This window comes from Dasypus novemcinctus, chromosome 1 (genome assembly GCF_030445035.2).
Source record: "Dasypus novemcinctus isolate mDasNov1 chromosome 1, mDasNov1.1.hap2, whole genome shotgun sequence".
Lineage (NCBI taxonomy): Eukaryota > Metazoa > Chordata > Mammalia > Cingulata > Dasypodidae > Dasypus > Dasypus novemcinctus.
Window position 1 is genome coordinate 103725936 of NC_080673.1, and position 26942 is coordinate 103752877.

Consider the following 26942-nt stretch of genomic DNA (forward strand, 5'->3'; position numbering starts at 1 on the left):
TTTTTTGTTGTGTCATCTTGTTATGTCAGCTCTCTGTGTGTGTGGCAACACTCCTGGGCAGGCTGCGCTTTTTTTATGCGAGGCGGCTCTCCTTGGGGGGGTGCACTCCTTGTGCATGGGGCTTCCCTACACGGGGGACACCCCTGTGGGGCAGGGCACTCCTTGGGTGCATCAGCACTGTATGTGGGCCAGCTCACCCTATGGGTCAGGAAGCCTTAGGATTGAATCTTGGACCATCCATATGGTAGGCACTCTATCAGTTGAACCAAATCCACTTCCCCTTTCTAAGTCTTATACCTTTTTTCCCTCACTTCCGTTAGTACCTACTTTTATGTTTATTTGTCTTTTTGTGTTGTACTATACTGAGTGCCTTCTTATTTCTATCTGTATATAGTTTTCATCTATTTTGTTTGTGGTTACCAGGGGTTAATTTTTTTTTTTTTATTAATGGTTCTTTTTTTGTCTTTTTTAAAAAAGATAAATACATCACATAAAACATTACATTAAAAAACATAAGAGGTTCCCATATACTCCACTCCCCACCCACCCCCGCTCCTCCCACATCAACATCCCTTTTCATTAGTAAGGCACATTCATTGCATTTGGTGAATACACCCTGGAGCACTGCCATACCACATGGACCATAATTTACATTGTAGTTCACACTCTCCCCCAGTCCATCCAGTGAGTTATGACAGGATATACAATGTCCTGCATCTGTCCCTGCTATATCATTCAGGACAACTCCAAGTCCTGAAAATGTCCCCATATCACACTCCCGCAGACACTATATCCACATCAATGATGCAATTTCTTCCATTGCTAGAGTCACAACAGTTTTATAGTAGAATACCAGCAAGTCCACTCCAATCCATATTATATTCTTCCATCCTGTGGACCCTAGGATGGCAATGTCCCCTCCATCTCTAAATCAAGAAGGGGCTAAGATCCCATGAGGCTGATGTATGCAATTCTCCTGCTTGTAGTTGTAGACACTCTCAGTTCCCTGGTGTGGTGGTTGACCATTCTCACTTCCCCACCAGCTGACCTGGGTAAGTCCAACAAACTGGAGAGTAGGTGTTTCAACTCTGTTGAGGCTTAGGGCTTAGCTGGCACATGAACAGCCCAGAGATTCAACTTTCCTGAGCATACACCAACCCCAGCCATCCGCAGGTTTAGTAAAAGTGACAGAAGAGGCATGTGTGACAAGGTCACATTTGAGTTCAACTCCATCATAATCAGGAGCACAAATTCCAAGTAGGGCCCACTGGCAAGGCAATGAACTCCAGAGCCATCTGTCATGACCATAGAACCTGTGTGTCTAAACCAGTACCTGGGGTTTTATCTACTTTAGCTATCTCTGGGCTATCTGCTTAGATGTGCAAAAACGCAACCCCTCTGATGACCTCCTGACTCAATTTGAAGTCTCTTAGCCATATAAACTCATTTCTCTTAACCATTTCCTCCTTTTATTCAGGTCTTTTTCTAGTTGCATCTCCAGCGATAGTAGTAACTGCCGGAACCAGGGAGGCTCATTCCGGGAGTCATGTCCCATGCTGGGGTGAATGTAATGCATTTACATGCTGGGTTTGTCTTAGAGAGTGGCCACATTTGAGCAACATGGAGGCCCTCAGGAGGTAACTCTTAGGCACCCTGCAGCTCTAGGCCAAGTTGAAATTTCAAGCACACTGGCTCATTAGCATAGTCATCAGTATCAAGGGCCCATCATTGGACCTTTATTCTTCACTGATCTTTGCCCTTGCACTTGGGGTACTGTTGCTGTTCCATTGGGGAATGCAACAGAGCTCCACAGGATGGGAACTCAGCACTCACTCAGTTGTCATGTGTAACTATCCACTATGACAATACCCAACGAACATCCAAACATATCTATATACCCTATATGCGTGCCCTGGAGAACTCCCTCTCACCCATGCATCCCCTATCAATAACACCCAACACCAGTGCTCTTCCCCTTCCATAGCTGAACCCCTCTGTGATCCAAAATTTGTTAAAAATTTTGGATCAATGTATTAGGCCTAATACATTGCCTAATACATTGCCAAATTCAATTAGTAGGAAAATGAAATATTATTGACAGGTTTAAAGATTAGGAATAGAATACATAATAATTTCTAAAGTAAAAAATAAATTGGGATATTAAAAAGTAAAAAATATCATAAAACTTTGCTTTTGGCATTTTGCCTTTCATCACAGTAATAGGTGCTGCCCTGAATGTAGAGTAGCAAGGCAATCTCTTCCGTTCCTTCCTCAGTGTCTACATCTCTTTTTTTTTAATTTTTAATTTTGTCTCTAAAAAGTTTTAGATCACAGTAAAGTCAAATAAACAATATAGGGGACTCCCATATACCCAACATCAAACCCTTTTCTCCCTTCCCCAGCAATGATCTTTTTACATGTGAATGTTATATTTGCTATCGCTCATATACAGATATTGAAACATAGCAACCAACCATGGTTCCATTATGTCTTACCTTATGGTTTATATTTTAGACTGTATGCTTTTATAAACTTTTCATTACATTATGGTTTACATTATGGTTTAAATTTTAGACTATACACTTTTATAAATTTTTGGTGAAATTTAACATGGCTTATATCCATCATTGCACGATCTTGTGGAACACTTGCCCCCCAGTTACCTCCTCTTCCATCTTTTCTATTCCTTTCTCCCCCGCCCCTAAGGACCCACAGTGACAACCAAGCTTCACTGCTTGAAGGACAAGATTCATAGATACTTACAACAATGCTGTGAGCTTGACACTCTAGTCTGTCCTCCCTTATTGGGAGCCGCCCATGATCTCAAGAGACACCCTCTCCTCTGAGAACATCAGGCCTACCCAGGATGGGAGTACAACATTTTTCCCGTTCATTGTATGTGTTTCCACCCACTGATATAACACAATATAACAAAATGAGCACTCACACACTCCCTAGAAGCCTGCCCCAGGTGCACCCTCTGTCAGATGCCACCAGGGGTTAAATTTTAATACCCTAAATATATAACAATCACATTTGGTTTATACCAACTTAACTTCAACAGCATGCACATATACTTTTTCTACACCTATCAGTTCTCCCACCGTTTTTTAGTACTGGTTACCACTTACATCTGGTATGTCCAAACCCTTGATTTATCATTATTTTATGCATTTACATTTTAGTACCTGTAGGAGGTAAGAAGTGGAGTTACATACCAAACAATATAATTCAATAATATTGGCATTTATAATTACCCAAAGGGTTTCCTTTTCTGCTGGTCTTTATTTCTTTATGCTGTTTTGATCCACTGTCTAATATTCTTTCCTTTCATTCAGAAGAACTCTCTACAGCATTATTTATATGTTAGGTCTTGTGGTGATGAATCCCTCAGCTTTTGTTTATCTGAGAATTTCTTAATCTCTCCATCATTTTTGAAAAAAAAAAATTCTCACCAGGTATAAAATCTTGGCTGGCAGTCATTTTTCTTTCAGTACTTTAAGTATTACTATAATATTTCAACCCACTGGTCAGTGCATACATTTTATTTTGATTCAGATGAACACATATTATGATGACAGCAATGTCTGGTTCCTGAAGTTGAACAGGTTCTACCGGACAGTGTGGGGTGAGACACAACTTATTGCAAGGAATAACAACTGAGAGGAATGATAAAATCAGGGCCTAAGAGAGATTGCATTTCCTAATCATACAAGATCTTTGACTTTGAGTATATAAAAGAGTGTGACTGGGGCCATAAATAATTTTTTCTTCAGTAGTAATAGTGTACTGAAGGGTGACCAAATGAAGACTGCAATAACTGGGAGGTTTTATAGACACTATAAAAATTGTTAAACTGCAGTAGTCATTCCAGTAATTTATTGCTGACTTCAACTCACAGCCTAAGTTGTACATAGATAATTATAAAAGAGAGGAGTTAACAAAATGCTGGGGTTGGGGAATGGAGAAGGGAGTTTATTTTTACTATGTCATAAATTGTAGGAAAGGAAAACAGGGAAGTGATGAAGGTGAGCAAAGACCATTCCAAACCAGGAAAATAGCAGATAGGGTGGCAGAAGCTGCTATCTGTCCCCCATTTTATGAAAGAATGTCATGTGTTTTCATGGAGTGCAGGTCCACCAGCTGAGACTATACTTTGCAGCCTCCCTTGCATCTAGGCATGGCCATGTTCAGGACAGTAGGAGCTGAGCAGAAGCGTGTGTACAACTTGTGTGTGTGTGTTTTTTTTAAACTATTTATTGTTTGTTTATGAGTTATCAGGGATTGAACCTAGGACCTCACACATGGGAAGCAGGCACTTAGCCACTGAGCTACATCTGCTCCCCTATGTACAGCTTCTGAGCCATCTCCTTAGAGACAAAGCCACTTGCTCTAAACTCTCACTTTACCAGACATGAAGGTAAGCCCATGTCAACCAAGTAAACTCTGGCAACACACCAGGAGAGGGTAAAGAATCAAAATGTTAGAGACTTGGGTCCCTGAATGACCATGTGGAGCAGTGCTGCCCTGCCAGCTCTGTACCATTCAGCTCTGGACTGTTTCAAAAGAGAAAAATAAACTGTCTAATGTAAGCACTCTATTTTTTTGTCTTTTTTTATAACAACTTAACTTGAAGTCTAATATACTGGTCAAAGACAGAGCAATTTGAAACAGCGTGATATGTTCAGGGAAATCCTTATGATTGGAGCATCAAGGAAAGAGTTGGGGAAAGGCAGGAGGTGGGTCTGGAAAGGTTAGAAAGGCAGGAATTAGTATAGCATGGTGTGCCAGTATATCATGGTTGACATATAGGCACTGATGGGCTCCTCTAAATCATCAGTCCTGTCTGAAGGCTAATTACACTTCATTGTCAGCCTCTAACCCCCTTGGTCCTGAACCACCAGCCATGCTCCACCTCCAAACTTCCCACCTTGCCATTTTTTGATTCCTCTCCCAGTGAATAGCCTCACCTTGCCCCTTAGATTTCCTTCCCAAATCAGGAGTCCTCAATCTGTGCCCTCCCTTGTCTACCTCGGCCCTCTGCTGAGACTCTGTCTTGGCACAGAGTTAGGCAGCATTCCCACTGGGTTTGCCACAGACCCTGGACCACAATTTTGAGGAATGCTCTAGAAATTTACAACCATTTGGTCAAATCTGACAGGTATTTTGCTAGCAGGAAAAATTAACAGGAGAATTTCTCCATCCATACTGAGTTTTAAGGCTGTCATTAATGAACTCTCCTATACTTACCTTTATACTGGATATGGTTGTCAATTTGTAAACTACTTATTTAAAGAAAATAAGGACTTTTTAAAAACCCCATTTCCAATAATAAGGAAAGCCCCATATCTTAGTTTGCTAGGGCTACTGTAACAAACTACAACAAATTTGAACTACATAAATTTAGTGCCTCACAGTTCTGGAGGCTGGAAGTCTTAAATCAAATGTTGGCAGCCATGTTCTCTCTGATATGTCTAGGAAAGAATCTGTTCCATACCTTTCTCCTTACTTCTGGAGATTACCAGCAATCCTTGGCATTCCTTGCTTTATGGCAGCATAACTCTATCTATACCACTGCCACATGGCCATCTTCCCTGTCTGTCTGTTTGTCTGTCTGTGTTTGCCCAAATTTTCTTTTCTTACAGGGACTCCAGTTATATTGGATTGAGAGTCCACCCTAGTCCAGTATAACCTTATTTTAACTTGCCTAATTCCATCCATAAAAACCCTATTTCTAAATAAGTTCACAAATAAATACCTATTTTTCAAAAGTTTTTAATTTATTATTGCACTTAATGTTTTAGTGCTCCAATTATACTGTATTTCGTTTGTGGAACCCTTTCAGGTTGTTTCTTAAATATTTGTAATGTGATCCATTATTTTATTTATTCAGTTATTTTTGGAGCACTTCTTTACTTTCCTGCCTAACAAGATGCTCCTGACTCGTATTGTACTCACTCTGTCACACTCTTGGAATCAGTCATTTCTCTAAATAGTCCTATTTCCTTTTTGTGGGGAATAATCTTAGAGACCAAGATCTGGGCATGAAGGTGTGTTCGTTGCAACTGGAGTCTATTTGCTTCTTGCTACTTTCAGCAGACAACTAGGAAATATAAGCGTGTATATGCTTATATATAAGCACATGAACACCTATTTCAGAAATCTTGAACTCACAAAATATATCCAATTCTAATCCATTGCCATAGAGTCCTTTCCTGCCTTCTCCTATTTCATAGTGTGTCCCTTCTTCCATAGTGAAAATCCAAATGAGAATCAATGCATTTATTCTTTGGTTCAATTCTGTATTACATCTAAAATATTTTCAGAATTGCTTCACCCATACCACTGAAATTAACACACCTACTAAAAAGGAGAGAACTTTTTTTTTTCCAAAAGAAATATAAAAGGGAAGCCTGATATGTAAAATAAAGAAATTGGGAACATTTGCAATTTAAAAGATGGAGGAAAGGATAAACTCCCCCTCCCCTTTGCTTGCCATGGAAACCCTGGTGCTTCATGGAGCCCAGATTGAAAATAACTTTAGCCCAAAGGAGTCTTTAATGAGTGAATAAGGCAGTAGACTGGGGGAAAAGATTCCTTGGGGGGGGGGGGGGAAGGAGAGGAAAAGAGAGTAGAGTAGTCTGTTTTAGGGTCCTCAAGTCATACCCTATCTATGCCTACCCACTGTGAGACAATTGCCATCTTCAGTGTCTTATGTCTCAGAGCCTCTTCCTTACCCTTGCTTAGGGCAAGGACTAGGACATTCAGTGAACAAGCTCTTCTCAAATCCTCCTCTCCCCCAACACTCATACACTTCCTTTTAGCCAAATAAGGAAAAGAAATACATACTGACTCTTTTTTTAAATCCAGGGGATGGAGAGGACTGCTGATATGAGAGATTTCCCAGGAAATTTTGTTATAGTACTCCTCTGATACACGCTTCTCTCTTGGATAAGAAAAAGTAGTCCAGATAAGCATGCCTCCCATGGTCCAGATCTTACTGCTTATCTGTTTTCTCTGACTGTGTCAGTTTTGCTTCAGGAGGAGCATTTTTTTTTGCTGAGACAGTGGGGTGCAGCTGTTTGATCCTGAACCAAAGATAACCCTGGTGATGTTCTATCTTACATGCTAGGAATTCTGAGGACAATGGCCATCCAGAAATCCCCCGTGGCGAGGATGGCTCTGTCCCAACCCACAGAAAAACATCAGTGGAAATCCCCACATGTGTACTCACTGGGCATGTTGTTAAATCCATAACATGAGAGAGGAGTTGCCGGCTTATCACAGAGGGATACATGTGCTTCATTCCATGCACAGCGTGAAGGGCTCACAGTCCTTCACAAGCCAGAGTGCAGCAGTACCCTGTCTTGTGAGGCATCAGTGTGTGACTTGTGGTGGACAGTGTGTGCCAGGGCATATGGGGGCCTAGAGCACAGCAGACATGCTTGCCATTGTCATAGGCAATAGTTACATGACAAAAACAGCAACAGAGATGGAGGAGAGGAGGAAGCCTAAGAAAGTTCTCCAAGTTATGGAGAGGGTGAGGGTGAGGCTGACAATAAAATGCATTTGTCAACTTGTCCTTCCCAAGTGCAGCTCTGTCTGCTTCCTGCCATCCTTAGGACCAGGTAGAGCAATATCTGCAACCCTCCTCCCCTAATGAAAATTCTTCAGGATACAGGCCCTGTCCAGTCTGACTCTGGGTACATTTCTAGTCTCTGCCCGTAACAGTAAAAAATGTGTTTAGTGCACCAGACTACTTACTCTCTATTCCATGAACATACCCTGTTCCTTCATCGCATCATGGCTTTGCATCTGTGCTTTCTCTTTGATAACGCCCTTCCACACTTTTGTCAGGTGAATGCCTCTTGTTCAGCAACCAGCGCAACCCAACCCCCATCTCTGCAATGCCTTCCCTGACCTCCCTTCCCTAAGTCCTTCTCTATGTTCCGATGGCTGTCTGTCCGTGGGCCCCACACAGCTATAATTATTCATTGTTTTGTCTGCCATTAGGTTTGGCTCTGTGACTTTAAGCCTGTTGACCGCCTCAGTCTATTCAGCCAAACCCTTTGCCTGCGCTTACACAGAGTCGGTCCTAAAGCCCTTCTCTTCTGCATGGCATGCTACCTTGAAGTCCTGACCTGGCCGTCCACAGCCCCTAACTTGCCACTTTGCCCTCCAGCTATGGCCAGTACTCTCATCTGAGATCTGTTGATGGGTATCTTTCTTCTGCGACTAAGCACAAATTTTGGTTCCCTGCCTCAAATACTTGTGATTGCTTCTGGCTCCTTCAGGTAACAACTATGTCCTTTCCCGTCCGGCCCTAGATGCCTTCGCAGCTTCAGTCACCTTATTTCTGCTGAGTGAGTCCTGACCCCAGAGACAGACGCCAAATCCTACAGCTGTCAGCATGAAGATTTGAAAAAGCACATCTTTCTTTGCATGCCAGCCCCAAGCACAATGGTTGACACATAGGTGGAAATCAATGCTCCTTGAATAGTAAGTAAATAAATCCTGACATTTTCACATGATATGATTTAATACAAATCTCCTATTAACAGTATTTACCCCTGGGGAGTGATTGGGAAGTTCATGGAGAGAGAAGGAAAATTAAAATTTTCATTTTATGTATTTTCCCACTATTAGAATGATTTTTTCCAAAACCATGAATATGTTTTAATTAATATTAAGAGTAATAATAAAATACATCAGACTCACCAAGACACATGGGTATTATCAACATGATGTCCATAGTCCCTATGGCCATGGAGTCACATGAGTGTGAAGCAGGCAGACTTGAGGAGCTTACCACAAAGCATTACCCTGCTTCTAGCCTACACTATCTCACTGTGGGAGATTAACACCATTCCCTAAAATCCTCTCCCTGGTTGATCACCTTGTAACTTGCTCTTATTCTGATGCAACTAAGTCAGGATATTGTTCATGTAGGCATGTGATTCTCCACCCTGGCTGCACATAGTCCTCACCTAAGGAGAATGAAAAATTCTGATACCTGGATTCTATCCTCAGAGATTCTGGTGTAACTGATCTGGGAAACAACCTGGGAATGAGAGTTTTTATAGCTGCACAGGTAATTCTAATGTTCAGCAAAGGTTGAGAGTCATGGATATGGACCCTCTTTGTCAGGTCTATGGACATGGATAGGAACTCAAGATAAATGCTATATGCTCTGTCTATTGCAGATGATGATTTGAGGTGGGTGGAAGCCAAGACTTTTGAATCAGAGCTTTAAAATATCTCAGGAATTAGTCAAGATGAATTCATTAAATCACTTTTACGTTACTAACACTTAGTAATAGCTAATAGATGCATGATAAAAAATTGTTAAATGAATGAAAAAGAGGTGAGTGAACAAATGGATAAATGAATGGTCACTGATCAATCATGTCATCAATGCTTCTTGCTGATTACTTTACAATAATGTCTGCCAGCTATGGTGTGCTTCTTGGGTGGTTCTGAATAAACACTAGTCATTTTTATTTTCATTTCCCCTTTTCTATTCACCTAAATAACACCACTTATCTCATCATTACTTTAGATAGGTTCCAAGACCACTGAGTAGGTCACAGTCGTGGAAGGTGGACAGTAAGCATCCTTGGGTCAGGAAACCAAGTCTTTGCAGATTTGACCCTTCCTGTTGCAGCTTTTTAAGACTAAACTTTCCTCTGATTTCATCTGCTTTGAGATGATTTCCAGTGTTTTAGAATTTCATTTTTAATTTTATCCATTTTTTATAAGTATCTGCTAGGGATCTGCCATTAGAAAAAACAACTAGCTGGCAAACTTTCTGACAAATAGTAACAGCTAAACTTATAATGAACATATGCTTCAGATGCTGGCTGAACTCCTTATACGGATTAGCTAATTTCATTCTCAAAATGACCTTATTATGTGGATCCAGTTATTATTCCCATTTTGCAAATGTGAAAACTGAGGTTCTGCTTTCTGAGTTTGCCCAAGATCACACATCTAATAGTTTTCAGAGTCAGGGTTCAAACCCAGACCTGGATCCTGTGCTCTTAGTTACCACTTGGAACCATCTCAAAGTAAAAATAAAAATTTCAGAGCCCCATATAAAGTTATAATTTTGTTAATTTCATTTAGAGATAATTGTTGTGGTGCCCATGGATTCATAAAGCCTTGGAGTTGCAGTTTTGGAATCTCTATTTAGTGAAGTTGACTTTGGACTAAACTATTGTTCTGTAAATTGAAGTATCTCCCAATTTTCAAATGTCTTTGTGTGGTTCACTGTACACTAGTGGATTCTTATTAATTTTATTCCCAGTAGGAATTACAGAACTCATAATTTTACAAATGTTCATACCCAGAAAAGTGGCTAAAATTAAATATACTGATAATATAAAGTGTGAGTGAGGATGTAGAGCAACTAGAACTCTCATATATTGCTGGTGGGAGTGCAAAATGGTAAGCTCATTGAACTATTTGATTCTTTATACCATATTCATGTATAATGTTGATAAAAATGTATTGTTTTGAGCCCATTAAGATAGTAGAGTGAGATGCTTCAGGGCTCCATTTCCCTATAGAAACTTTGAACAACCAGCAAGAACTGGCATAAACACCTTTCAAAAAGCTTAAGAAAACAATTAAAGGATTGCAGTAACACAGTCAGTGCCAAATCAAGAAAAAGGCTACTTAAAAGCAGTAGGATCAAGTGGAATCTTGGTTGGCCCCTCCCCCATCCCATCACTAGCTTGGCATGGAGCTGGCCCATGATCCCAGTATGGATCCCACTTTCCTAGTTCTGGAAGGAGAAGAGTTACCTTCATTACCTTCATGTACATACTGGGAGCATATATGTTTGGCTCAATCTCTCTGGCGGTGGCCTGAGGGACTCACTGCCCCAGAACTTGCCCTGCATATAGAAGGCAGCTCATAAACACTCCAATATAACAATATCAGAAAGCAATCAAGTTGTGCTGCCTGGGGCAAGCAATTGCTGGCTGTAGGACATACAGCACAGTGTCTAGGACCATAAGGAAACTATTTTCTAGGGAAGAAGGGACACTTGTATCCATGTAGACTTACACAAGGGAGTTCCTAGGGTCACATGTGCATGCTCAAGACAAGAGATGTGCAGAAAGGTTCAGGGAGCCCCTACATTTTGGTCAGGAGTTATTTTCCAAACTCATTATATGGATATGCCTTGAAGAAGAGCACTCCCACAGGTCAGTCTTCAAAAACAGAGATGTTTTCTTTATTCCCTTTCTCTTCTTGTTCTTGTTCTTCTTTGCTAGCCCTTGGCATTCAAGGAAAGCTCTGTCATAACACTAGCTGGATACAATCTTAAGGAACAGATGGGTCAGAGTTTAAATTCCAGTGATAACATATTAAAATATCAAAATGTCCAGGTTTCAACAAAAGATTACAAAACATACAATGAAACAGGAAGTAATGGCTCAGGCAAAGGAGAAGATTAAAACATTAGAAACCATCCATATGGGGGATAGGACCTGGCACATTCTAGATAAAGACTTTAAAAGAAATCATCCTAAATATGCTCAAGAGTTAAAGGAAAAACATGAACAAAGAACTAGAGGAAATCAGGAGAACAATATATGAACACAAAGAGAATGTCAATAGAGATGGAAATTATGAAAGGAAACAAAGAAAGCTGAAGACCACAGTAACAGAAATTAAAAATTCCTTAGAGGGTTTCAATAGCATATTGGAGCTGGAAAAAGCATCAGTGAACCTGAAGATAAGACAATTGAAGTCACCCAGTCTGAGAAGGAGAAAGATAAAAGATTAAGAAAACTGAACACAGCCCGAAGAACCTGTGGAACACTATCAAGTGTACCAATATATGCATTGTGGGAATTCCCAGAGGAGAAGAGAAAAAGGGGCAGAGACAATATTCAAAGAAATAATGGCTGAAAACATCCCCAATTTAATGAAAGATATGAATGTACATATCCAAGATGATTAATGAACTCCAAACAGGATAAACTCAGATAGACCCACATCATACTATGTTATAATCAAGCCATTGAATACTAAAGATAAAGAGAAAATTGTGAAAGCCACAAGAGAGAAGCAATGAGTCACATAAAAGAGCGCCTTAATAAGGGTAATTGCTAATTTCTCATCAGAAACCATGGTGACAAGAAGGCAGTGGAATGACATATTTAAAGTGCTAAAAGCAAAAAATTGCTAGCAAAAATTGTGTATTTGATAAAACTGTCTTTCAAAAATGAGGAAAAGATTGAGACATTCCCAGATAAACAAAAACTGTGACTGTGTCAACTCTCGACTGACCCTACAAGAAATGCTAAAGGGAGCTCTGTGGGTCGAAAGGAATGAAAATTAAACAATTGAAGCCACATGAAGAAATAAAGACCTCTGGTAAACATAAAAATGTAGGTAAATATAAATATCAATACTATTGTATTTTTTATTTGTAACTCCACTTTTTGCTTCCTTCAGAATCTAAGAGGCAAATATGATGTATAAAATGTAATGATAAACAATGGTTTGGGACTCAAAATGTATAAATATGTAATTTGTGATAAGAACAACATAGAAGTGGGGGAACAGAGGAGTATAGGAACACAGTTTATGTGTGCTTTTGAAGTTGTTGTCATCAAAGCAAATGAGATTGTTATTGATTTAGGATGATAAATTTGAGCCCTATGGTAACCACAAGTAAAATATCAGGGAATGGAAACTCATAGAGACAGAACATACAGTATAGGTTACCAGGGGTGGGGAAGCAGGGACAAAGGGGATTTAATGCAAAACAAGTGCAGTATTTGTTTGGGGTGAAGGAAAAGCAATAGTAATGGATGGTGGTGAGGGTACAGCAATATTATGAATGGGATTAATCCCACTGAATGGTATATTTGGGAGAGGTTGTGATGGGAAGAGTTATGTTCTATATATATTACCACAATTAAAAGAAGAAAGAGAAACTAATGAGATGACATTCAAATATAATACATGGTTTTTTCCTGAGGAAAACGTGGTAGCTCTTGCCACCGTGCTCTAGCTCCCCGGTCCTCTTGCCTCACTGCTGTTCATTCACTCTTGCCAAGGAGTAAGAAAGCTAGGAAGCCATGCTGCAGTGTGGAACCAGAGGTGGAACCAGAGATGGCAATTCACTGCATTAGAATCACCCTGACCAGCTGCAATGTGAACTCTCTGTAGAATGTGTGTGCTGACTTGATTAGAGGTGCAAAGGAAAAGAACCTCGAGGTGAAGGGACCAGTTCAGATGCCTACCAAGACTCTAGAATCACTACAATGAAAACTCATTGTGGTGAAGGTTCAAAGACGTGGGATCATTTCCAGATGAGGACCCACAAATGACTCATTGACTTGCACAGCCCTTCTGACATAGTTAAGCAGATTACTTCCATCAGTATTGATCCAGGAGTAGAGGCTGAAGTCACCATTGCAGATGCTTAAGTCAACTATTTTAATAAATATTGTCAGTTGCCAAAATAAATAAATAAATAAATAAATAAATAAATAAAATGCATTATGGGAAGCAGATGTGGCTCAAGCATCTGAGCACCTGCTTCATACATGGAAGGTCCCGGGTTCAGTTCCCAGTGACTCCTAAAATCAAAACAACAACAATAAGCAAACAAATGATAAAACCAACTCAGGGGAGCTGATGTGGCTTAGTGGTTGAGTGCCATTTTCCCACATAAGAGGTCCCAGTTTCAATCCCCAGCCCTGGGACCTCAAAAAAATAAAAAATAAAAAATAAATAAAATACATGGTAATAGATGGGATCTAAGAATGGAGGAGAAAATACTCAAAAGGTCATTACTGGGACACAAGAAAAAACTGGAATATAGAATGTAAGCTTTATATCAATGTTAAATTTCTTGAACTTAGTAATTGCACTTAAAATGATACATAACTGTATATCCTTTGTGGTGGTTTGAAGCTGTATGTACCCATAAAAACATGCTTTTAAATATAATCCATTCTTAGGGGTTTGAACCCATTATAAGTAGAACCTTTTGATGAGGTTGCTTCAGTTAGGTATGAACTACCTCAATCAGGATGGGTCTTAATCTTATTACTGGAGTCCATTATAACAGAATGAAATTCAGGCAAGGTGAGAAAAAGCCGTGGAAGCAAGAAACTGAAAGCAATGAAACCTGGAAGAGAAGGGAAAGACCAGTAGACACCACCATGTGCCTTGCCATGTGGTAGAGGAACCAAGAATTGCTGGCAGCCAGTCTTCAGGAGAAAGCATTGCCTTGATGATGTCTTGATTTGGATATTTTCCAAGCCTCAAAACCATGAGCAAATAAATTCTTATTGTTTAGCCTGACCCGTTTGCTTTGAGCAGGCTAGGAAACAAAAATATCCTTATTCATAGGAAATGCACATGGGAGCATTATGTGTTCAAGATCATGTGTGCAACTTGCTCTCAAATGTTCAGAAGATAGATAGATAGATAGATAGATAGATAGATAGATAGATAGATAGATACATACATACATACATACATACATACATACATAATAGAATGGTACTGAAAATGTGGCAAAATGCTAAAATTGGTGAATCTGAGAATCTAGGGTGAGGTGGAATGGGGTTATGTTGGAGTTCTCTGTATGGGGTTTTATTATTTTTGCAATGATCTTGTAAGTTATAAATTATGTCAAAATAAAAAGTTTTAAAAAACCTATTGTTCTAATCTTTATATTGACATTTTATAAGAGAAAAACCACATAATCGCCTCAATATCTAAACTGTAAAACAGATAAAATTGAGCACAGCTTTATGACAAAAAGCATTTAGAAAATTAGTAATAGAAGAATCTTTCTTAATTTGATAAAGTGTTTTTAACCAAAAATGCATCAAAACACAATATGTAATTGTGAAAGTAAAAGGCATTCCATTACAAATAAGTAACAATACAAAATACCCACTATCACTGTACCTACTCAACAATATGCTGGAGATTCTATAAGTAAAGGTAAAACAAAATACTAAATAAAAAAAGAAGTGAAAGGTATGTGGATTGTCAAAGAAGAAGCAAAACTTTTTCACAAATTATTTGATAATAAACATAGAAAATTCAAGGGTATGTACAGTCAAATTGCTAGAATTAATTAATAAGTTTGACAAGATTGCTGGATGTAAGTACATAAAAACTTTTATCCCTAAACACTAACAAAAAATAGTAAAAAATATAACTAAGATAGATACTTGTTAAATTAGCAACAAAAGTGCTTGGTGCTTAAGTATAAATTTTCAGAAGATGTGCAAGATTGCTTTGGAGATCAATTATAAATTGCTATTGTAAAAATAAAGATGAGCTAAATAGAAACATACATTACGTTTTTGAATGGTGTGACAATCTGAAGTTCTTTTAGGAATCCCCAAAAGGGAAAGATTATGTTTTTAACTAATCCATTCCTGTGTGCATGAGATGCTTTTGATTGGACTAAGTCAGTGAGGTGTGACTAAGGTTGAGTCTCTGCCCTTTACTGGAGCTGATATTAATGGAGACACAGGCAGTGGATATGGCTCAAGCAATTGCACGCCTGCCTCCCACATGGGAGGTACTGGTTTGATTCCTGGTGCTTCCTAAAGAAGATGAGCAAATGAACAATGGATAAAAACAATAATAAACAAAAAATACATTAAAAGTTTTTAAAAAATGGAGGCAAAGGGAGAGACACACAGGAAAAGGGAGCCACCCTATTGTAATGATCCTGACATGGAAGACAGAGGACTGTAGAAAACAGGGAAGTCGCAAGAGGCTCAAGGAGTGTGAGGGCCAGGAAGAGATGAGCCATATGCCTGATAACTCACAGCTGAACTCAGTAAGAGAGCAGAGCAGCCAGAAACTGATAGAAGAGGCCTGGAAAGAGGCAAGCCCTATGCGTGGTTGCCCACAGCTGAGCTCAGGGAGATGGTAGCTTCTGGATGGGAAGGAAGAAATATGGCAGGATACTAGGATCAACAGTATGTGAATTTGGTGAGAAAGCATCTCTGATAGTGCCTTGATTTGGACATTTCACGGCCTCAGAACTGTAAGCCTTCACCCAAATAAATTTCCCATTACAAAAGCCAACCCATTTCTAGTACTCTGCATTGGCAGCTCTGTGGCAAATTAAAACAGATGGGAACATTCAATATCTTAAAACTATCATATTTCTCCAAATTAACCTATAAATCAATGGAATTCTAATTAAAATCTTAAAAGTGTTCTTTTTTTTTTTTTCTTATGAACAGTTAATTCTGAAATGTGCATTGAAGCATAAAGGACCAAAAAGAGCCAAGAAGATATTGTCAAAAAAAATACCCCAAGGGTAAGAGAGGAGTTTCTTGAGAGTACACAAAGATGGATATAAAACATGTAATATTACACCATAACATATAGGAGATGACAGACTGATAATGTAAACCATAATGTAAAACATAGGATAACTAAAAATGTAAAGAACTGTGTATCCTAAAGTATGCACCATAATGTAAGCACAGATGTCACCTTGTTAGAAAGCTAATGTCTCAGACTCTGTACATCACTTTAAGTAAATATGATATGAATAGGGCGTAAGAGTATCACTGTGGAAGGGAAAAGGTTTTCTGGTGGATGTGTGGGAGTGCTGTATATTATATATATACATTGCTGTGGTCTAGGACTCCTGTGAAGAAAAGCTGAATAATTAGGGGGGGGGGGGGGGGAAAAAAAAAAAAAAGAAAAAAATAGGATGTGGAATTATTTCAAGTCAACATTCTTTATCTAAGTTCTTTATCTAACTTTATCCAAGTTCTTTATCTATCCTTTAAACTCATCGCTATATGCCATTCCCTAGTAAGGGACCATGACATTATATTGGGCTTCAAATTTCGGGGAGTTCTGGATCACAGAGTGTTTCAACAATGGCAATGGAGGGATACTGGTATGGGATACCAATGACAGGTGATATATGACTGACAGGGAGCTGTACAGAACATATGTCCAGGGTGCATGGTAATGTTTGGATATACTCATAGTGGCAACAATTAAAAACCACAGTAGGGGGGGTACTGGGTTCCTGGCCAGTGGTGCTCTGTCGTGGTCCCTAGGGGAGCAGCGACAGTCTCCCAGGTACAGTGGCGGGGACCGGGAGGGAGTGAGGGTTCAACAGTGAGCCCCTGATGCTAATGACTATGCTTGTGAGCTGATAAGCCTAAAATAAGAACAAGGCCTAGAGCAACATTGTGCCTGGGAATTTCCTCCTGTCAGCCTTCATGTTACTCAAATGTGGCCAGTCTCGAAGCCAAACTCAGCATGTAAATGCAATGCCTTCCCCCCAGCATGGGACATGACACCCGGGGATGAGCCTCCCTGGCACCGAGGGACCACTATCAACTACCAACTGATGATGCAACTGGTAAATGACCTTATATGGAAGGTTCAATGCAGATCAGCAGAATATCCCTGTCTACATAAAATAACATGACTTTAAAATGCTGTTTGACCTAAAGTAAGGGGGAAATGGAAAGGAGAAATGAGTTTATATGGCTACGAGTTTCTAAAAAAGAGTCTGGAGGCTGGCAGAAGGATTGCCCTTATGCACAACTGAGTAGAGTCAGAGAGACAGATAAAGCAGATACAACCCCCAGATATTGGTTCCTTTGAGGGCTAGAGAGACCCATGGGAGTTATGGTCATGGCCGATGGGGTTAACTACCAGGTCAGATGGCCCCTCTTTGGAAATGGTGTTTATGTGTGATGAATCTGGACTCAGATGGGATCTCCCTTCATAAGACTTTCATGCTAATGTGCTGGAGGTGCAGTTAATGTTGGGGTTTAAGATATATTTAGGGGATTTGAATCTCTGGACTGACAATGTGATAGCCAGATCCTGAGCCTCAACAGACTCCAGCACCTACAATCTGATTTATTGGACTTACCACACTCAGCTAAGATGGAGTTGAAGAAGGACAACCACCACACCATGGAGCCTATAGTGATTACAACTGAAAATGGGAGGATTGCATCCAGCATCCAGGTGGAATCTGACCCTCCTCTTGACATAGAGGTGCAATGGACACAACCAATCCAATGTCCACATAGAAGAGGTGGCATTGGATTGGGAAAAGTGGACATAATGGACAAAGGGTATGGGGAAAGGCAGGAAGAGATGAGAGGTGGAGGCGTCTTCGGGACATGGAGCTGCCCTGGATGGTGCTTCAGAGGTAATCACCGGACATTGTAAATCCTCACAGGGCCCACTTGATGGAATAGAGGAGAGTATGGGCCATGATGTGAACCAATGTATATGAGGTGCAGAGGTGCCCAAAGATGTACTTACCAAATCCAATGGATGTGTCATGATGATGGGAATGAGTGTTGTTGGGGGGGGGGGGAGAGGGGGGGTGGGGGGGGTGGGGTTGAATGGGACCTCACATATATATTTTTAATGTAATATTATTACAAAGTCAATAAAAAATAAAAAAATTATAAAAAAAAAAAATACCCCAAAATGTTAGGGGCTCACTTTACCACATATTATAGCTCATTAAAATCTATAGTAATGCAGTGAAGGTGGTATTGGTGGAGGTGTGGACAAATAGATCAATGGAACAGAATAGACATATTACAAAGCAACCTCATATAAAAGCCTTTTTTTCTGTCTATAACTTTAATTGTAAGTGCATGTTTAGTGCAAGATCACCCTGAGCCCCAAACACCACTGTCTGAAAGTCCATCACCTGACTTTCTAGCACCTTCCAAAGAATGACTCCCCCTCACCTTCCTCCACTACCCAACACCAACTATCAAGCCTCTTGTCATTAAATAACATGTACAAGCAGACTTTACTTATTTTTAAATGTTATTACTTCTATAAACTTGTTTTCATTGTCCAGTTGAACTATTTTTGTATCTGTCATACTTGCTCAAGTATCCTCTTAAAAGGGCCCCTCCATCATGCCAGCCCTGCCAGCCCTCCCGGCTCAGTGGTACCTCACCCCAGGGAGAGGTTTCCACAAGCAAAGGATCTCTTGTTTCAGAAGAGTCACTGGCCGACTAGTGTGTTGGTTACCACTTGAGGAGAGAGAATCTGTCCATGCCTTTCCTTTAGTTGACACACTTCCAACTAAGAGCATCTTGTGAAAAAAGAATTACTATCACATTACATGCTACATAACATTTGTAAGATGCATCCCAGTTTCAAAAAATTAAAATGTGAATAAATTATGAATCATAGAAATCAAAAGTTGACAAACTGCTTTCTTTGCTGGTGTCCCTACTGTGCTGTAAGAGAGACCAGGAACCATTTTTCTGTGGAGTCTTCTCTCTGTATCCTGTCATAAATCTGAGCCCGTGTCATTAGCTCACAACCTCTCACTAACTGTCTTATGTTTGCCTGGGAGTGGAATTTGGTTGCTGGTGGGATGCCACAAATTATCTGTGTCACCCAATTAAAGGAAACTTTGCCCATAATGGCCCTTTGATACATTTTCATCCCACTTCTTGTGAAGACTTTGGCCCTATGTCGAGTGTACAAAGAACAGGCGCTCACAGTGGCTCCCTTGGGCAGCTAGAAGTGGTATTTCCAGTCCTGCAATCAGACAAACACTCAAGTGTGGGAAGCACAGTTAGTTAATATCATCTACCTTCTCCCTATCACTGTTTCCCTCCACAGATCAGCCTTGATAACAGGTGATGGATTCATATTAGCCAGTGAGGAAAAGGAGGCAAAAAACAAGGAAGAACTTTAAGAGATGTAGGCAATGTTTAAGAATATTTCCTTCCTTACTCCTAAACCTTCTCTTTATCATTTCCACTCCAAAAGTAGTTTTGAATGGTTCGAGGATTTTATCTTGTGCAAATAATACAAGATGCAACTCAAAATATCAAGGTGATACCCCAGGACTGGCCTGGTTCCTGAGAGGATCTGTTGACAGTACTTAGAGAATTCTTGGTCTGCTCTTGTTCTGGTCAAATCTTTTGGGATTGAGAGAATCCCTTTTGAGAAGTGCTATTGAATGGCCAGAATGTTTGCTGTCTAAAAGGGGCTTAGCAGAATGTTGTCTCCTCTTCCGATCCATCCTTCATCCTATTGTCATTTTTGTAAACTATAAACCTGAGAATGTCACTTCCTAGCTCAAAAAGTCTATCAGCATTCCAACCTGTTCCCAAGTCATCTTACTCTTCATGTTACGTCTAGTTTGTATATGAATGACCAGGAATAAGCCTTTTATGCTTCAGTTCTCTTGTCTGTGCTGTGTCTTAAAAGGCTTTCCCTACTTACTGCCTAGTAAACCCCTCCTCATCCTTCAAGACCCAAGTCTAATGTCAAAAATCACTCCCATCTCCCAATTTCCCCCTTCATTTGCATTTCCATAACTAATGCTGTCATTGTTATTAGTCTCATGATAAGTCTCCCTGCCCCCCCCTTTTTTTTTTGCCTCCCTCCAATCCATTCTCCACACTGCAGCAAAATATTTCCAAAATGCTTATCTAATCATGTCACTCTCTTGTTTAATATCCTCCTTTGGTTACTGATAGTATCGAGGATGAAACTCCTTAATATGGCTCATAAAAACCTGTGTTGATCAGGATCTCCTCACCTCGTGCTAGCTGCTCTGCCATGCCGACTCCCTGCAGTGAGTGAATAGTGTGCTCTTTCTCACCTCCCAAATCCATGCAAGCTGTGTTGCTATGCCTGAAATGCTCTCTTTTGCCTTACTTCATCCTTCAGGTTTCAGCTGCCTGCTTTTATACCTCAAGTGCTGGTTGGTGTTCTCCTGCACATGTGTAGAGCTCTTTTAGTTAGTTTTCTCTAATATAGCACTTAAACCTCTGAGGTTTCAGTTTCACTGGGGCTCCTTGAAGACAAGGGCTGCTTTTTGTACACATTTGTAACTCTGGCACACAGAGATTCAAATGTTTATAAAAGATGATAACTGAGTTGACTGTTGCAGAATAAGTTGGAGCAATGTAAGCCTTAAAGATATACTCTCTCAACCCTTTGCAATTTTGGCTAAAGCTTAGGAACATGGTAAAAACTGCAAGCTTTAATTTTTGCATGGAACCATCATTTCAAAAAGTTTTGAAAACTTCTAGCATTTGTGGACCATGTATTTTGTGTTGGAGGCATGTGGTATGCAGACAATTTTTTTTTTAAAGAATTACAACAATTTAAAAATTAAAACTAAAACATAATGTTACTTTATTATTATTATTACTAAAACTTTCATATCAGTAAAAGGATGATACTTGTTCATTATCTGTTTTCGTTTCCCAGCTGTGAAAATAAATACCATACACTTGGTTGGCTTAACAATAGAAATTTATTGACTCAGTATCAGAGGCTAGAAGGATTGCTCCCTCCTCAGCTCAGGCTCTTTTAGCTGGCTTTGGGAAGTCTTTGTGGTTCCTTGGCTTTTCCATCACAAGGCAATGCATGTGGCAGCTTCTTCTCTTTCCTCTTCCAGGTTCTGTTGACCTCTGGCTTCTGGCTGCTATCTGTGCTTCTTCTGTCACCAATTTCCTTTGCTTTTAAAGATTTCAGCCATATTGGATTAAGGCCATTCAGTTTGGGCACACTTTAGAAACATCTTCAAAGGTCCTATTTACAAATAGCTTCACACCCACAGGACCAGGGATTGGGACCTGAATATGCCTTTGGTGGGACACATGACTCCATCTCCAACACTATCTCTCACTAAGGGATCTACAGATATTTTGAGCCATAAGTCAGGTTTCACATTCAGTTTCTATTTTTCTTTTTTTTTCTATTAAATTAGAAGAACGAATTAACTCAATTATAGTTTCAAGAGATAACCAACAAGTGTTCGGTGGATCTTTCCAATGCTTCTGGGGATATTATGGAAAGACTTCTCACTTAGACTGCTTTTTTTAGCCCATCAGCAATAAACTTGGAAACTGGATATTGGATGTTTCAATTTGGGAGATAGTGAAGGATGGATTATTAAATGCAGTTTGGGTGAGTTTAACTTTGGAAAGCTTCTTCATGGGTGTTATGGTATTTTCTTAAATATGTTCATATGTAGGCTCAGCTTTTTTTTTCCAGTAAGTGAAGAAAATCTGTGAGGTTGGAAAAAATTCAGACTCTTAGTAATCTAATCGTTCAGTCTTTTTAAGAAATCCTGATATCTTATCCTCAACATTAAAAATCATTATATTTCAACCCTGAAGTGATTTGATGCTCATCAATATGTTGATAATTCTACACCAAAATCTTTGAACAAATCACTTAAGATCATAGGAATAGTTTTTACTAGGGTAATCTTACATCCCTGTTTATGCTTATTAGATCATTAAAATTATTTAAGGTGTCCCTTTTCATTCTAAAAGTGTCCTGGATCAGACAATATATGATATGGTCTCTGTAGACCTTTCTGGCATTAATAGGGTTATGTAATATAGAAATGTTTCTTTATATGTCTTATTTGAGTTCTTTAAATATGTGCATACATTTGAGCTTCTACATATATTCTCATGTGAGTACTTTTTCCTATGACAATGTGAAAAAGTAAATTTGTTTTAGTCTCTGCCCGCTTTTTCCCACACAGCACACTTAACAGTTATGTAGTTGGTGGATGAAACTCAATCACATTTATACCTGTGGTTATTTCCTTCAACCCTGAATCAAGATCAGGAGTCTCAGTGTTAATACCAATACTCTCTGTAAATGAAGTAATGTGGGGCAGGTATTCAGGAACAAATTCTTTTACTATCACAACAGCCCCCTTCCCAGATATCCACATCTATCAACACTGACACAAACACACCATTTCAATCTATATAACTTCTTACAAAGCAATGTTCAATTAATGTGGGGGAAAAAACTCTCTTCTCTTTAGTAACATGGGATTACAGTAATAAATGGAGCAAGTTCATCAAGCACTTCTCCTGTTCTGATTCATATGTGGCACTACGGGCACCTTCATCCAAATGAAAATAAAATATATATACCATGTATGTCTGACAGTGATTCCACATCATATTCCATTGTCTTGTCAAATTCATTGATTTCTTTTAATAAAGGAATTATGTCCAATAGCACATTGTTTTCTCTTAAGCACTGGATTTTTCTTTTTATTTCAAACATACACATTTTATTTTCAATGGTGTAGCTGACTTGTTTTGCTATACAACAAAGTTATCCATTTCTGCATAATGAAGAAATTACTGAATTTCAATTATACAGTTAAATATTTTTTAGAAAAAAATAAATATACAAAAACCAGAATATTTTGAAAATTATTTTTCAACTGCAAAATCACAGCAATCTAGTCAAGATCTGGAAAATGGTTCACTTAATTTCACAGGAAGATTTCTATACAAACTTATTACAAACAATCTAAAAATGACAATCTGTAGAAAAAAAGCAAAAAATTTATATGATCTGAGGAGAATCCAGAGTATCAAGCACTCAATTTTTATATCTCCTTTTACAAACTTCTCAGCAATAGAAGTGTCTATTTTTGCAATAAGGAGTAAAACAATGAGTGATGTTTTAGTAAGGCATGTTTCTGCCTTTAGTGACAAAATACATTGGTTCCCTCCTGAAATGAATAGAGTTTGTCTTGGAAAAACTTCATTAGTTTACCAGAGAGATAAATTCTTTCTTTTAAAATGATGGGGAAGCTCTGCTGGCTTCATACCATTGTTTGCCAAAATTTCAAAAGTGTACTGGGGAGTAGGGACAAATGGATTATTACTACAATAAAATTCAATGTACTATGTTCATCACTACATATTCCTTTTTGTGTTTTTCTTTTTAGGTTGTGTGTACATGATTTTCTCATTTGAAGATCATCTTGAACCAGAACATACAGATTCACAATTTATATTTGCACTGAGTTTCTGATCACCACTTATAATGATGAAATTTTCTGAGTTCTTACATTTATGACACATTTTTAATCATTGTTTTTCATTTCAAAAGATACTTTGAGCCTCTGGTCTCTTTTTTATCAATTAGAGCACTAATAAAACTAATTATAATGAGATATGAATAGATTCTTCTGATAAAGCATAGTGCAAGCTCTAAGAATGAGTTGATTTTTAAGATTGTAGCAGCATTTCTGTGAAAATCACAACTAATTTTACATTTCAAATTTGTAAAATATATATTGAACAGAAGTCTCATTGCTCTACCATGTGAACCTGCCAGGGGACTAGAAGTGTCCTGTGGAGCACATTTTTTATAACAGTTCCTCAAAGGGTAGATCCACCAATCACCTACATATTGGCTTGTGGTCACTAGAAAGGCGTAATTTTCTCCTACAGCTATAGAACTGGTATCATGCTAAAATATCACATTATCACAAAGAAAGCAATATCCTCAAATATGTTCCAGAAAAAGAGATTGAATTTCCTTGGTTACAATAAGAATGTTTCACAATTCTTGTGCCTGGAAGCTCTTCTATCTTGCAAGAAAGACAAATGCTCTACCAGACAATGACATTAGTCACTAAGAGCAACTAAGGAACATATAAAATGCAGAACTCTATGAGATTTGAGTACAAAATTGTGGCATTGGTTTCCCAAAGCTATATATGAAAACCAGTTTATTAAATTATTCTATTGTTTATTCAATTATTCATTCATGTATTGATTTCTTCAATGAAAATTTATTGAATGACTATTTCTCCCTACTTAAACTTAAGATGGCATTTACCCTTACCCTCCCTACCCACTTTATTTAACTCATCATTTAAACTTTTTCACTGTTGTCAAATTAGAATTTTTTTTCTTTTGAGGCACAACTTACATGCAGAGATATGCTCATATTTTGAGGATATCACTAAAGTGCTTTTAACAAAATATATTAATATATCAAGATGAAGAGCATTTCTATAAATTACACTTTACATTTATTATATTTTAACATGAAGAAGGCTCTTTTGAACCATTTAAATTCTAACTAGTCATTTTTTTTAGATTTCTTAAATAGCATATTAGACACAGTTGAAGAGAAATTTACTGAATTAGAAGCTACTTTGAAAAAGTTACCTAGAATGTAGCACATGGACACAAAGAAAGCAACCATGTAAAAGAGAAATTAAGAGGGAAGCAGACATGGCTCAATTGATAGAGCATCCTTCTACCATATAGACAGTCCAGGGTTCAATCCCCAGGGTCTACTGACCCATGTGGTAAGCTGGCCTATGTGCAGTGCTGCCATGCGCAAGGAGTGCTGTGCCACGCAGGGGCGCCCCACGTAGGGGTTCCCCACATGCAAGTAATGCGCCCTGCAAGGAGAGCTGCCCCACATGAAAAAAGCACAGCCTACCCAGGAATGGCACCCCACACACAGAGAGCTGACACAGCAAGATGACACAACAAAAAAGAGACACAATTTCCCAGTGCCTCCGGATAATGCAAGTGGATGCAGAAGAACACACAGCAAATGGACACAGAGAGCAGACAACAGGGGGGAAGTGGAGAGAAATAAATAAAATAAAATCTAAAAAAAATAAAAAGAGAGAGAAATTAAGAGATACTGAGTGAAGATCTAACATAAATCAGAGATCAGAGATCCAGCAAAATTTTGAGGTAAGGGACAATCAATTTTCAAACAGATAATGACTGAATATTATTTCACTCAGAAATGGCAAAAGAAATAAATTTGTAGGTTCTGAAAGCCTGAAAATTCTAAACAGAATGAAAGCAAGAAAAAGGAACAATGTCTTCAAATATACTCTAGGAATAAGAACAATCCCAGATGGTAGTTATTTTTTTTAAAGATTTATTTTATTTATTTCTCTCCCCTTCCCCCCATTGTCTGCTCTCTGTGTCCATTCATTGTGTGTTCTTCTGCGTCCACTTGCATCACTCGGTGGCACTGGGAAACTGCGTCTCTTTTTCATTGTGTCATCTTGCTGTGTCAGTTCTCCGTGTGTGCGGCACCACTCCTGGGTGGACTGTGCCTTTTTCATGTGGGGCAGCTCTCCTTGCAGGGGCGCATTCTTTGCACATGAGGCACCCCTATGCGGGGGCACCTCTGAATGGCACAGCACTCGTTGCGCACGGCAGCACTGCACATGGGCCAGCTTACCACACAGGTCAGGAAGCCCTGGGGATCAAACCCTGGACTCTCCATATGGTAGAAGGATGCTCTATCAGTTGAGCCATGTCCACTTTTCCCAGATGGTAGATTTAGATGCAAGAAAAGATGGTGAGCAAAGAATATGGTAACCATGTGGGCATAGTTTAACAGTAATTTACTATATAGAACCATAATAATGTTTAATTTAAAAGCAAAAACAATACAAAGCTAAAATCCCAAACAAGAGAATTAAATCGTTTTAAGCTTTTTGTATTTTTTAGGAGGATGATAAAGATATGAACATCTGACTTTTTAAAAATAAACTTTTTATTTTGGAATAATGTTAGCGTTACATGAAAGTCACAAAGATAGTACAGAGAGTTCTCATATAACCTTCACCACTAATATCATCATTTTCATTACATGGCACATTTGTCAAAACAAAGAAACCAACATTGGGAATTCAGCAAAGAGGTACAGTACAAGATCTATACACAAAAACCACTTGTGTTTCTGTATACCAGCAGTGAAAACTCTGAAAAGGAAATGAAGAAAATGTAAAATAGCATCTAAAAGAATAAAATATTTAGGAATAAACTTAATCAAGGAAATGAAAGGCATACTCTAAAAACTATAAAAAATGGTTGAATGCAATTAAAGAAGACTTAAATAAATGACAAGAATCCTGTGTTCATAGACTGGAAGACTTATATTGTTAAGATGTCAAACTACCCAAAATCATTTATAAATTGACCTCAATCCTGATAAAAATTCCAGCAGCCTTTTTTTTTTTTTTCCAGAATTGGAAAAGCCAAATCCATTTAGTGGGGAAAGAATAATGTCTTCAAGAAATGGTGCTGGGACCACTGGATATCCATATGCAAAAGAATGAAAGTGGAACCTTCCCTCAC

The 26942-nt window shown here is 38.8% G+C and overlaps 1 pseudogene; it reads right to left on the minus strand.

Moving 5' to 3' along the window:
* Nucleotides 1–20600, minus strand: part of LOC101430179 (casein kinase II subunit beta pseudogene) — a 93341-nt pseudogene extending 72741 nt beyond the window's left edge.
* Between the last annotated feature and the right edge of the window lie 6342 nt (nucleotides 20601–26942).